This window comes from Macaca nemestrina, chromosome 5 (assembly GCF_043159975.1).
Source record: "Macaca nemestrina isolate mMacNem1 chromosome 5, mMacNem.hap1, whole genome shotgun sequence".
In the NCBI taxonomy this organism is placed as follows: Eukaryota; Metazoa; Chordata; class Mammalia; order Primates; family Cercopithecidae; genus Macaca; species Macaca nemestrina.
Genome location: NC_092129.1, coordinates 24033027 through 24047170, shown reverse-complemented (window position 1 = coordinate 24047170; position 14144 = coordinate 24033027). Strand labels below are relative to the sequence as shown.

General features: G+C 39.1%; 1 long non-coding RNA gene across 6 annotated transcripts in view; it reads right to left on the bottom strand.

The window, feature by feature from the left end:
* LOC105465510 (uncharacterized) overlaps positions 1-14144 on the bottom strand; it is a 297782-nt gene that overhangs the window by 247078 nt on the left and 36560 nt on the right. For all 6 annotated transcript variants that reach the window (XR_011623317.1, XR_011623316.1, XR_011623318.1 and 3 more), the window contains exon 2: positions 12586-12677. This is a non-coding gene — a long non-coding RNA (uncharacterized lncRNA). The remainder of the gene's footprint in view (positions 1-12585; positions 12678-14144) is intronic.

Genomic DNA, 14144 nt, shown 5'->3' with positions numbered 1-14144 from the left:
TGCTATAACAGAACTGACTGTATTTACGATTTCTGTTGCTTTTCCTTCCCTTTTGTTGTTGCTGTTGTTGCTATTGTTATTGCTTTCACTTTGTTTCTGCTGAGATTCTTTCTGCCTGGAAAGCTCTCTTTAGTTACTGAATATTTCTTTTGCATTTTTGCTGCTGGTGATAATTTCCTTCATTTTGTCTGGAAATATTTCTTGTTTCATCATAATTATGGAGGGTATTTCTGCTGTATATAAAATTCTAAGTTGGCAGACATTTTCTTTCAGCTTCTGGTATTTCTTTTAAGAAGCCAGCTTTCAGTCATGTTATTACTCTTTTGAAGGTAATGTGCTTTTGTTTTTTCTGGATGCTACTATCTTATCTATCACTTTGGTTCCTGGCAGTTTTTCTGTTAAGTATTTATCTATGACTTCTTTGTACGTATCTTGCTTTGGGTTGCAAGTGCATTTTGATTTTGTGATGATGTCTTTCATTTGTTTTGAACATTCCCAGCCATTAATGCTTCTTCTATTGAAGTAGATACTGCTCCTACTCCAGTCTCTCTCTTACCCTCTGTGACTCCAATTATACATAATAGTCCCTGCCCCATAAATCTCTTACACAGTTTTCTCTACTTTTTATAATTTTTACCTTTAACTCTTCAATCTAGATATTTTGTACTGATTATTTTCTAGCTTATTAATTCTCTTTTCAGGTTATGTTCAGTTTCCACTTAAACCCATCTGAGTTAATTAATTCGAGTAATTTTGTTATTATATTTTCTTATCCAGAATTTCCACTTGCTTTTTAACAAGTTCAATTATCTAGTGAAAGTCTTCATTTTTGTCATCTATTTAATCAAATATGTTAATCTCAATTATTTTTAAGTCTGTATCTAATAAGCCCAATATCTACAGTTGTTTCTTAGGGCCCTTCCTTCTTACCAATTCCTGAACTCCAGTTTTTGTCTCTCCAGCACACAAGGCTGCATAAAATTCCTTTTTACATTCAGTTACTTTTGGCTTAGTTTTTAAGCCTCTTGCCTTGCATATCTTCATCAGTAAATGTCTCAAGCGTTGGGCTCACTTCTCTGTACTTCATTTTTCTCTAGGATCTTGCTTTTTAAGCTCTGCCTATCATGGCAAAGTAGAATTCTAATTATTTTTGTTTGTTTGTTTTTTATAAACAGAGTCTTGCTGTTGTCCAGACTGATCTCAAACTTCTGGCCTCAAGTGATCCTCCTACCTCGACCTCCCAAAGCAGTGGGATTATAGGTGTAAGAAACCATGCCCAGCCAGAATCCTAATTTTTTATTCATATGGCTATGCAATTGCTTAAAGTTCTGCTGGCCTCATTATCTCTTAGCTGTCACCTTCTGCCCAGCTTCTAATATTGTGCTCACCTTAGTTGGTTTCCCTTCTTTCTGTGATTTGCTTTTCAAGTCTTGATTGCCTTGACAATTAGCCAAGGCTTTAAAACATATGATTTTTCTATTTTAACTGGATTTTTTAAGCTGTTCTCATCAGAAGCATTTGTCTGCAAGTTGTTCATTTATAACCAGGCTTAAGATTGGTTTTCCCACAACTTTTTTTGATATAGTGGCATTGCCGCTGGTCTTGTTTCAGCCCAGTATATAAAATTCACCTGGTTTCTTGCTCTCCTTTTCCTACAAATAACTACTCTTCTTGCATAGGGAGAGGAAGAAGAAGCAGAAATGCTGCACTAAGTGAGATTTAAGGCCTAGATTTCATTTTCCATATGCCAGCTTTGTTATATTTCTCTCAACTTCAGATCCTCTGTTTTCTAAACTGTGGTAAGTGCATTTAAATCACACACAAAAATTAAAGTAATTGAATTCAGTACCCCCTTGAAGACTCATCCATCTCATTTTTTTCCTCTCATGAGCAAAAGCATTTAGCCACACTAAGTGAAATGGGGGCAGTGATCATAAGTATATTCACTGCTACCTCTCAGTATCTGATAATGTCCAACCAGCTAGTGACTCCTTAAACCTGGGGAGAAATATTGGGAGACATCCAAACTTTCTTGAGTGTAAGATCACAGGCTGCCATCAGACATGGAATACCCAGTAAATAAGAATATGAACTTCAGGAGCCCCCAGTGGGTTCCAGACCATCCATTGCCAATTTAGGTGATCTTGAGCAAGTCAGTCAGACTCTTTAACTCTCTGTTTCTCCTTCCATAAAGTAGTTAAAACAATAGTGCTGGCCTCTTTTGTTTGTTGTGAAGGCTAAATGAAATAAAACAGGTGAAATGCTTCCTCTAGTGCCCGGCCCGTTAGGTACATAATAAATGTTAGCAATTTTTATTTCAATCTCAACCCATTAACACTCTAGTAGTGACTCTCACAGCAGTACTAAAGACTTAGAGGGACACTAAATCAGTAGTTGGGTGGAGACCCAAATAAACTTTAAATTCTGGACACCTTTGCCCTGAGAGTGGTGAAGAGACTGCAAAGTTACTCTGTGACATTTTCCTGCTTCTGTTCCCCAACCAACCAGTCTAAAAGCCAGATGGTAGCAAAGGAAGAAAATATCTGCTGCGTTGGAATAAGGAAACACAATGTATTTGTAAATGTGCTAAGTCATGTTCTGTGGGGGCACTCCAGGTGCCTCCCTCTATGCCTATCATTTTCTATATTCATTTACAAATATCATTGAGCATCTCCTCTGTGTCAGTCACTGGGCAAGGCAGCAAGAATACTAATCAAGAGTGCTTGTGTTCTATTTCCTGGCATATATGTCAATTAGTCTTCACTAAGGCCTCTGAAGTACCCTACTACTGTTATCCTCATTTTAAAGATTAGGAAACTGGCACAAAAATTTTAAGTAACTTGTCAAAGTCACACAGATAAAAATTACATCGTTCTCATGGTGCTCACAGTCTAGAAAACAGAAAGTTTTTTAGTACAACATTTTAAAATTCCATTAAATGTAATACTCCCCACAAGTCAGCAAGTATCATCCAGGTAATTGGAAGTCAACTTGATGTTTAATTTTTATTTAGGCATTTGGGTTATGTATTCACAGCCTGTGTCTGTGTCTGTAAGTGTTCCTGGTGTCTCTATTTGTCTACATAAGAAATATAATCAGTTTCCTTGTCTAAGTACTATGACCTTTTAGTGGACAAAACTGGATTTTTTTTAATGCTATGAGAAATACTAATATAATTCTGGTCTAAAAGAAAAAATACTGTGAAGTATGTTGATGACAAGTGTAAGTACAACATTATTAGAAGTGCTGTTAAGAAAGCTGGAATATTTTGTATTCTATTAGCAAGATGCCAGCATAACCAAAACTTGTTAAGAATGAGTAAGATATAACATGTGAAAGGATATTTAATCACTATAGAAAACTTAAAATTAAGTATAATGTCTAGGAACATATGATTCAGAATATTACTAATTGATTTGCAATCTGGTTGAGAATATTATTTTACCAAGCCTGTGTGTGGAATGATTTCCACAGTGTGAATTTAATCAGTGTTGATAATATGGGTGAGTCCATGTAGGCTCCATCTGTCTTTGTACCTTAAATGCCATGCTTCATTTTTAAGAAGTAACATAAATATTGCTTTAAAGGAGATCATTCTTAAGAAACCACAATAATCCATCAAGGAAACGTTAGGAAACTGGAGCTGTGAAATGCAGCTTGCCAGAGTCAAAAATGATCTTGGAGTTTCCTTAGAAGCTTTAGAGAAGAAAAGAACTGAAAGCAACAGTGATAAACCAACATCTGAGCACCTTCTCTATGTAAGCAACTGTGCTGATGACTCTTCTTCCTATTTTTAAGATTTGTTTTTGTTGTTTGCTGGGCTTTCTCATACTCCTACCATTCCCTCCTTCCCTCTACATATATTAACATATACTATAAAGTGTATATTTTATTATATCTTTAATAGCTAGAAGAGTGCCCATCATTTGTGATAAATACATAATTGATAGATGAATATATGAAACAAAAATGTGTAAGACACTGCCTGATATGGTTTGGCTGTGTCTCCACCCAAATGTCATCTTCAATTGTAGCTCCCATAATTCCCATGGGTGGTGGGAGGAACCTGGAGGGAGTTAACTGAACCATGGGGGTGGGTCTTTCCCATGCTGTTCTCGTGATAGTGAGTAAGTCTCAGGAGATCTGATGGTTTCCTAAAGGGGAGTTCCCCTACACAAGCTTTTTCTTTGGCTGCCACCATGTTAACATGTGACTTTGCTTCTTGTTTGCCTTCTGCCGTGATTGTGAGGCCTCCCCAGCCATGTGGAACTGTGAGTCAATTAAACCTCTTTCCTTTATAAATTACCCAGTCTCAGGTATATCTTTATTAGCAGCGTGAAAACAGACGAATACACAGCCCATGTTCTTACAAGGAGGCAGCACAGGGTAGGAGAAAGAGCACTGAACTGGGAAGGCAGAGACTTGACTCTCATCTTTGTTTGGCCAGTACTTCATTTGCCAACCACAAGCAAAGAACCTCAATGCAAGGCAATTAGACTGTCTCTAAGATCTCCTTTTATTTTGAATTTCTGCCATTTTATGTCAGTCTTCAAGTATGTGAAGTGCTCACTTTCATTTATAGAAAAGAGTCTTTGTTCAGAATTGCTCCGGGAGACAGATCTCTAGCAAGATGAATTTGGACACTGTATTAGTTTTCCTGTGGCTGCTGTAACAAATTAATACAAACTCGGTGGCTTAAAACAAGAAAAACTTAGTCCCTCATGATTCTGGAGGCCTAAAGTCTGAAATCAAGGTGTCAACAGGGCCGCACTCCCTGTAGTGGTTCCAGGAGAGATTTTGTTCCTTGCCTCCTCTAGCCTCTGGTCACTCTCAGGATTCCTTGACTTGTGCCTCCATCTGCACATCCCTTCCGCTTCTGTGTCTCTCCTCTGTGTGCCTCTCATAATGACACTTGTCATTGAATTTAGGGCCTGCCCAGATAATCCAGGATGATATTATCTCAAGCTCCTTAACTTAATTACATCTGCAAAGACTCTTTCTCCAAGTAAGTTAACATCCACAGGTTCCAGGATTAGGATGTGGACATCTGTTTTGGGCAGGGGTGGTGGAGGGGGCACGATTCAGCCCAGTATGGGCACAGAATAAGGGAACTGTATAACCATGCTTACTTTCTATGTAGTGGGACCAAATTCTCAGACACTAAATTCGGATACAAAGAAATATACCTTCCTTTTTTTTTTTTTTTTTCCTGTAACTTTATCTCTATTTTGAATTCCCCCATTCCTCTGAGCAATGAACTTCAAGTTTCAGTCAATGCAGGATCTCACCCCTTGGGATATTGTCTATCCATGGCAGCATCAGTGAGATACCCTCGGGCCCTGTGGTCTTTGGTCAGCAGTCCCCACAGGTCACTGTCACCCAGGTGACAATCACATCCTCATTAGCCGGTCTCTTCAGGCCAGCTCCTCTCCTCACTGCTTCAGTATCCTGCCCGGCACATAGAACTTCATCTTGTAGGCAACTCTGCTAGGGGTTTAGAAGACTCTCTCTCCCTTGCTTTTGTTGTTTTCTGGGCTTTTTCATACTCCTACCATTCCCCTCCGCTCCATACATACATTCATTTTGTAATCTCAGTCCCCATTTCCTTGCCCGGTATGGAGTTACAGAGGTAACCAGGAAAGTCTTCTCAGCTACCATATTGAAATTAAATGTTTCTACATAGATATCTGCCCCTGGCCCATCCCCTCCTCTCTTTCTTATCCTCTCTCCCTCTTTTCCACGCATTTGTTATTTCTCCTTTCACTCCCTATTCCTATCAACTTCTTTATTCCCAGGCATTGCTTTTCCCATCTCCCTTGGTTTCTCCTCTTCTTTTTTCCTAATTTTTTTCTTCCTCAATTATTTAACTCTTCCTCAAAAGGCCATAATACACATCATTTAGTTACAGTTTTTTGTTAGATCAAAGAGTACATTCTATTTTCCTTTTTTAAGGAAAAGCTAAGCAATTTAAAATTTCCAAATTTTCACTCCCTAGAAGGAAAAAGGCACAAAGTTGGTTTCAATTTGTTCTTTATGTGGCCAGGACCCCAGATTATTATTTTTAACCAACGATTTTCTAAAGATAAATAGATTCCACATGAGACTTTTTGACATCCTGCTTTCTAAAGTACTGTCCCCAAGAAGGGCCAGTTCTCTCTGTTTTGTATTCACATAAAAAATATACAATTTTAGTCTGTGGAAGAAAGTTCACATCAGTAAGATTTTGGGAAGCTGGACGCTAGACCAGGCAAGGAGATGCATAGTCTCCTGCTCTTGCGTACTTCACGTCAGCCCATGAAGGAGTGCACTGAGTGTGAAAGGGTGATGTCTATAAGAGGTGAAGGGTTTGCCCACACTGACGCACATGCTTCTTTCTTTGGTCTCTTCCTTAGTGCCTGAAAGAACTTACAGCTCCCCAGGGAAGGCCGGGACATTGGGTTGGAGGACAATGGCCTTATGTGCGTATGTTTGGGGTTGTTTATTTTGTACTGGTATTTCCTAAAGAATAAGACAGGATTAGATACTCTGAATCTGAGTTTCCCAGCAAACATTATAACATCAAAATTAACATTTCTCCTTTATTAAGCACCACACTATGTGGTAAGTACTGTATACAGTTATGTGAGTCACTTCACTCATTTGTTTTTTTGGCAACCATATATCTAGGTGAGTATCATTATCATTTTACAGATGGAGGAAAATGAGGCCTGAGGAGGCAAAATGTTTGTCAAAGTTAGCAAATTGGTAAACGTTAGAGACGAGATGTTGACACCCTTGTTCTTTCTACTATAGTATATTTATCATCTAAAAGGAACCTCTCATGCCCCTTCCATATCTGAAACAAAGAGTTTTCATGACCTCTGTAAAGTCATAATTTTCACAGATTTCAAACAATATCTTCCTCAGTGTCAAGCTTTTTTTTTTATTAGGGTTGGTTTTAAACTCCCAATCTGTGTTCTCTTCAAGGAAATTTTCTCAGTCATGCTTGGAAACCTGGCTTTCCACTACAATTACTTGTTTTAGGTGGCAAATGCTTTCTCCAGCTAAATCAGTCACTATAATAATATTCCCACAAGTATGCAAGGCTGAGCACAGTGTACTGCCTATGGTAGATAATTAAAATGTATGAAGAAGTGAATTCCATCTGAGGAGTTCAGAAAACATGAAGAGTAACCAGCATGGATAAAATAGAGAGGAGACTGGTCTTTCCTAAGGAATAGGTTTGTGCCAGATAAGATATGATCAAATTATGAAGGGCACTGAAAGCCAGGCAAGGAATTTAAACTTGATGCTGCAGGCAAGAGGAAGCCAATAAAAGTCTTTGATCCAAGGCAAGGCAATAATAAAAGCAATGCTTAAGAAACAGTCACCTCATAGTGTGATGCAGAATGAACTGGCACTAAAGAGAATGGAACCAGGTGCATCAGTGAACCATTGGTACAGAAATTCAAACATAAACTAATGAGGGCCTAGACAAGAACAGGAGAAACATGAATGATGTCTCAACATTGAACTAAGCTACATTTCTTATGTTTCCTTAAGACAATTATCTACTTTAGTTACTTAGAGAGTTTAAGTGTGATGTGGTTGCTGATGTGTTTAGTAATAATTTTTTAAAAACCCTCTGATATGTCACATTTGGTAATCCCTTCTTAAGGCCTTGCAGTACTTGAATGCACTGAAGTCATTATCTACTTGACACTCTCACAATATATATCTTTAGAAAAAGCTAATACTTGGGAGAAAAACCAAGGTTTCAAACAGTTGATTAACAGGTGCAGCTGTGAGGCAGTAGCTGGCATCAGAAGGCCTGGCTTTCCATCCCAGTTCTACCAATTAGTAGCTGTGTGGCTTTAGGCAAGTCATTTCACCATCCTGAGCTCCAATTTCCTCAGCTGCAAAATGAAGATTCCAAAACCTATCTACAGGATTACAGTCACATTTAAATGAAAAAATAAAGAATACATGAAAGTACTTCTTAAAATTTACAGTGCAATATGAGTACAAGATTTTATTTTTGTGAGTAATTACACATAAGTTGAAACTAAAGCTCTCACTCATTCAAAATGAAACTTCATTAGAAATCTCTGTAGTTATTTATTTCCTGTAGCATTGGGTGGACCCAACAGCAGAAAACAAGAGGAAGTGGCAGAAAGCAGATGATGTCAGAAATACTGCCAAGTAGCAATAGGACCCACACAGTTTTTGTAACAGCAATGATGCATCACAGACAGATAATACATCAAGACTTGAAGAGATGTGGTAGGTATCCGGGAGGTCAGGCATCCCCAGGGGCTGAAATCCTCGAGAGATGTAGGCCCTTGAGTTCAGGCCAAGTCTGTGGGCTCAGGAAGGTATAGCAAGAGTAAAGGCCAACTGTGATTCCAGAAAAACTTAGGAACAGAAAAACCAGGTCAGGAGTGTGGGATACATGGGGACACAGGAATAAAAGGTGAAATGTTACCAGAGGTAGGTGACAAGGAAAGAATTCGGCATAAGGAATAAGTCAATAATTTCGTTATAGAACCCAGATTTAATGCTAAACCAGGCAGCCACAAGGCTAATACAATGCAGAGCACCTGAGCTACTGGCCTCAGGTTCCTGAAATTTCCCCTCTAATGGTAAGGCTGATTTTTTAAAAAAACTTAAGTGCAGGAAGTTACATTTATACCTATTAAATTTCATCCTGTTTCATTTGGCCCATCAATCCAGCCAGTCAGTATCTTTTTGAATCTTGACTCTATCATCCCAGTAATTAGTCGTTGCTCCCAGCTTCACGTCATCTTTAGATTTGAAGAGTGTACTTTCTGTGCTTTGCCACTGGTTGATTAAAAGTTCAACAGAACCCAGTGGCACATCCCTAAAAAATTTCTTCTAGGAGACAGCCAGCCTCAAAGCCACTTAATACACTCTCAGTGAGTTCTCATTTCCTCACCTTCCAACACAGATATCAAAAGAGGTACTGTCAAGGGTCTTGCTAAAATCCTGAAACACTGAAAGCCATAGCACTGCCCTCCATTTTCCAGTCCCCAGTCTTCTCTCACATACTTGCAAATCCTCATCCCCTCCTCCCACTTCAGAGCTAATTCACTCTTTTTACCAAGGCCCACCTGTGTCATGAATCCCAACACTTCCCATCCCCTCCAGGTCCTTAATGCATCACTTTTTTTATTCTCCTTTATTTTCTACCTCCTCCTTTCCACCAACTTCTTCTTTACATTAGGAAAGTGGTTCTCAAACTTTAGCGTGCATCAGAGTCATCTGGGAGACTTGGTAAAACACAGATTGCTAGGACCCAAGAGTTTGCATTTCTAGTGGTTCTCAAAGTGTGGTCCTGGGACAAGAATCATACCTGGAACTGGTTAGACATGCACAATTCTCAGGCCTCACTTCAGACCTACTGAATCAGAAATTCCAGAGTTGGGGCCCATCAGTCTGTGTTTCAACAGGTATTTATCTCCAGGTAATTCTCTTACATGCTAAAGTTTGAGAACCATTGCTCTGCATATTGAGTACAGAAAGAGATTTGCAATCAGAGAAATCCGAGTTTGGAGCCCTGCTTTGCCCCTTCCAATCTGTGTACTGAGGTCATATGACTTACCATCTCTAAGCCTCAATATTTTAATCTATAAACTGAGAAGGATAGTACCTACCTCCATAGATGGTATGAAGATGAAATGGTATAATGTAGATAAAATGCACAGCACAATGCCTAAATATCCAATAAATGGAAGCTATATTTGCATTATCTATTAGAAGGTGACTAAATCTTTATCATCATTTGAAAGAAAAAAATTTCTCCATCTACTTCATGCCCCACTCTAACCTTCATAACCAAGACCATGAAAATCTTCATTCACTATTTCCAGATCTTGGTCCATTTATCTGAAGCTATAACAGAATACACGAGACTAGGTAATTTACATACTTTTAAAAAGAGGTTTATTTGGTTCGTGATTCTGGAGGCTGGGAAGTCCAAGATGCATGGCACCAGCATCTGCTTGGCTTCTGGTGAGGGCTTCAGGCTGTATCACATCATGGCAAAGAAGTGGATGAAGAAATGGACACATGCAGAGAGCAAAACAGGAGAGGCAACTTCACTGTATAACAACCCACTCCTGAAGAAATTAATCCAGTCTCTCAAGAAAGACATTAATCTATTTGAACAACATAATCACCTCTCAATGGTCCCGCCTCCCAAAACCACCACATTGACAATTAAATTTCAACATGTGATTTGGTGGGGACAAACCACATCCAGCCCATGGCACTCTAGTTCTTCACATTCCATCGCTCTTTAGCTTACTGCAATTGGCTGCTGTCCCTACCACTCCACTAAGCTGTCCTTGCTAAGACCATCAATGATCTAATTCTGAAAGTAGTAGACTCTGCAGAATTCATCTTTCGAACCTCCATATCCTTTCCTTTGTGACAGTCTCACTTCCCTTGGTTTCTACATGGCAGCCTTTCACGGTCCTTCTAACTTTCTGCTGATTCAGTCTTAGTCACAGTAACTGGCTTCTTTCCTGATATGTATATTTTGATCCCTTTCCATAATTCACTCTCATTTCTTCTCAATATGACCACAGCTTTACTTACCTCCTACCTATATTCCCAGACAAGAGCTCTGTCCAGAGCTCCAGACATCTCCAAATGACTACTAGATATCCCAACCTGGAGACCCATGGCACCTCAAAATCACCACACCCAAAGACCAAACTCATCATCTACTGACCCAAATCTGTTCTGCTTCATGATTCCTTATGTTCTCAAATAGACTGGGAGGTCTCAAGGTCAAAGTCAGGGTCTGATTATCTCTGTCCTCCCATAGCTGGACTCAGAGCCAGGTAAGTACTTCATATGTATGTATTTATAAATGCCTGAATCAGTAAAGTAAATAATGGCACAGTGTACAACAACTTTTATAAAAAGAAATTAAATACTCACATAGGAAAAAGGCAATGAAATACTTTCTAAATCCATGCTGATACTAGGAGTCATTATGTCCCTTTCTAGATCTTGATTTCAAATTCATCTGTCTTTAGTGTCTAAAATCCACTTTCTCCCCTTATTAACAATTAAGATGTTTATCCATCTAGTCTTTCTGTATCTCTCTTCATAATCTCTACAATTACCAAGAGTAGTTTTTTAAACACTGTAATTCTACCAGAATGCAGTTTATCCAGAGAATTGAACCCTTTGTCAGCTAAGTGTTTTCTCACTATCATTTTCCTGATCTGGGGTTTCTGTTCCTTCTTAACTGTTTGCTTTGTTCTTTCTAGTTTGAAGATCAGTCTCCTTGCTAGAGTAGACAAAGGTGAATTCAAAGTTGTTCTGTTTTCTCAGTCATTTAGCCTTACCCCACCCATCTCTGCTCCATCAAGCCTTTATTCATTCCTTATTCTTTGGTTCGAGGTACAGTTTTGGACATCCTTTTGTATTACCTTTAGCACTTTTATGATGCGGGTTAGACTTGCTGATTATATTCTTGGATTTTTAGCCATGTTAGCAATATTCATTCTTGGAAATGAGCTCATCCTTCAATCGTTTGTATCTTGGCCAAGGGTGAAGACACAAAAGTGGGTAAGGAGCAGGGCTAAGAATGGAGCAGGCACCCTCTGCCCTGAAGAGATGCAGTACAGGTTTCAGAATGACCCAAAAGCTGAACATCAGGTCTCAGTTATCAGAAAAGGCAAGACCTGAGCTTGCCAGATGTCCCCTGTTGAACCAGACAGTCAAGTATTGTAACTTCTAGTCTGATAACATGAAAATTTCAAATTGGTTGTTATTTTAATTTCAGATTTGCCTTATCTTAATTCTAGTTTGCTATTTGATCAACAGTGGTTTGGAACATTTTCAGCTTTTAGTTTCTCACTAAGTTAAATATTTAATGATCTGTAAACAAACACTTGAGAAGATGTTACTTAAAGGGACTCTCATCCCTCTTTACTTTATAAAGTGAATGAATTCACTCTTGAATTTATCTTTAAATTTTCAGGTAAGTGTTCAAATGTAAAAAGTGGAGCTGCCATGGTAGGGTTGATGAGAAGGAAGCATCACTGTAGAAAGCTTCCGAATCTTTCAGACCCCCATCCCTACTGAGGACACAGTTTTTCTGCAGAGTCTTTCTGGTCATCACAACTGGGAACAAGGGTTAGGGAAGGGGAAGAAGAAACCAATAAAGTGTAAGTATGGTACCAGGAGTATAGCAAGACCACGAAGGAGAAAGAGATCACATGCAAATATAGGTAGAAATAGGCTGAAATCTAAGGAGAGAAATTCCAAGAAACAAATAAAGAGATGCACGAGAGAGAGAGAGAAAGAGAGAAAGAGAAATTTAAATACATAGGTAAATTCACAGGCAGAAGGAAATCAAAAGCCAGAGGAAGCATTAAAGGGCAAACAAGGTAAGCTAAACAATGGTGAGTAGGAAAGACATGCCTTGATAAAACAGCTACTGATTATCTACACTCACTTTACATTCCAACAATGGGTTTATGTCTGTATTAGTCCGTTCTCACACTGCCAATAAAAACATACCTGAGACTGGGTAATTTATAAAGGAAAGAGGCTTAATTGACTCACAGTTCCACAGAGCTGGGGAGGCCTCAGGAAACACAACCATGGCAGAAGGGGAAGCGAACACATCCTTCACATGGTGGCAGCAAAGAGGAGTGCTGAATAAAAGGGTGAAAAGCCCCTTATAAAACCATTAGATCACGTGAGAACTCACTATCATGAGAACAGCATGGAAGTAACTGCCCCCATGACTCCATTATGTCCCACCAGGTCCCTCCCATGACACATGGGATTATAGGAACTACAGTTCAAGATGAGAACTCACCTGAGAGCTCCCTACTTCTTGTAAAGATGACTAACTTTTATCCCTTATAAGAACCATTTCTTGCAGGACTATCAGAATTTTATTTTATCTTTATTTTATTTTATTTTTTAAGAGTCATTCATGCCTCTTGGATCCCTTCTGGAATATTAGGTTTTAGAATTTTGCTTTTTGAAAAATCCACCTCCCCCCAGAAATTGAGGGCTCTTTCCTCTGGTTAGTACATATAGGATAACATAGTCACTTCCCCTTCAGCAACGGCTTCCCTTATTCATCAGAATTAGATCCAAGATGGCAGTTCCCCTTTTTATTTATAAGAAATGAAACTATCAGGAGGGCAAATCAAACAATTCTCAGAAGTTTTTCTTCCAAATTATTGTCATCCTTGCATTATTGTCTCATATTTGAACATCTGTCATGGTGGGGTTTCAGCTACAGTCCCCCAAATTTCTCCATGTAATTTCCCAGCTGCAATCATAGATGTAGAGACAGATCCACATCACTTCCAAGTGGACTCTGTGGTCACAGAAACCATCACCATGTAGGCACCAAGATTTCTGGGTGTCAGGGCATGGGGAGGTAGAAATGGGTAGGTCTTTTAGGGCCAGGGTCACCTGCAGTAAGTCCTAGCCTGAAGCAATGTGGGAAGCAGAAGTCAAAGACAGGTGAAAAACTGAAAGTGGTGGTAAGTTGTGCCAAGATCCTTAATGCCCAGAGATGAGTGGCAAAGCTTCAAATATGGTATGGTTCCCAAATGGTGGGAACCAATGTTTGGGTCTAGATCCAGGAGTTCATTAGAGCGGGGAAAAGGCAAGGACAAAATCACCTGGAGAAATTATTTGAGTCATCTAGGTATGTTGTTTCACAAGTTTATGACAGCAGGCTCTTGTCTTTTTGTTCCCTGCTCTATCCCTGGAGCCCAGCACAGTCCCTGACATATATAGCACTTGTTCCAAAAATTAGTATTGAATCACTCAAACAACAGTGTTTTCAACTTTTTTTTCTTTAACAAACCAGCATAAGTGTGGCTAACAGTGACTGGAATGGATTTAAAGGGTCAATGCCAAAGTAGAGATTATGAGTCAACTTTTTTTCCAGGGGGCTATCCTCTGTCAGAATTACATCAATTTATAATTTTCCTGTAGTTTCAATACCACTAAGCCATCTCTACGAATAGAGATAAGAGAAAGAACCTGCATTATTTATCAGTATGCATCTCACATTGAAAACCTAACTTTACCAAGGTTGCCTGGTAATGCTCATGTCTTCTGTGCCATGGGTAAGGGGTGAAAAATGATAACGC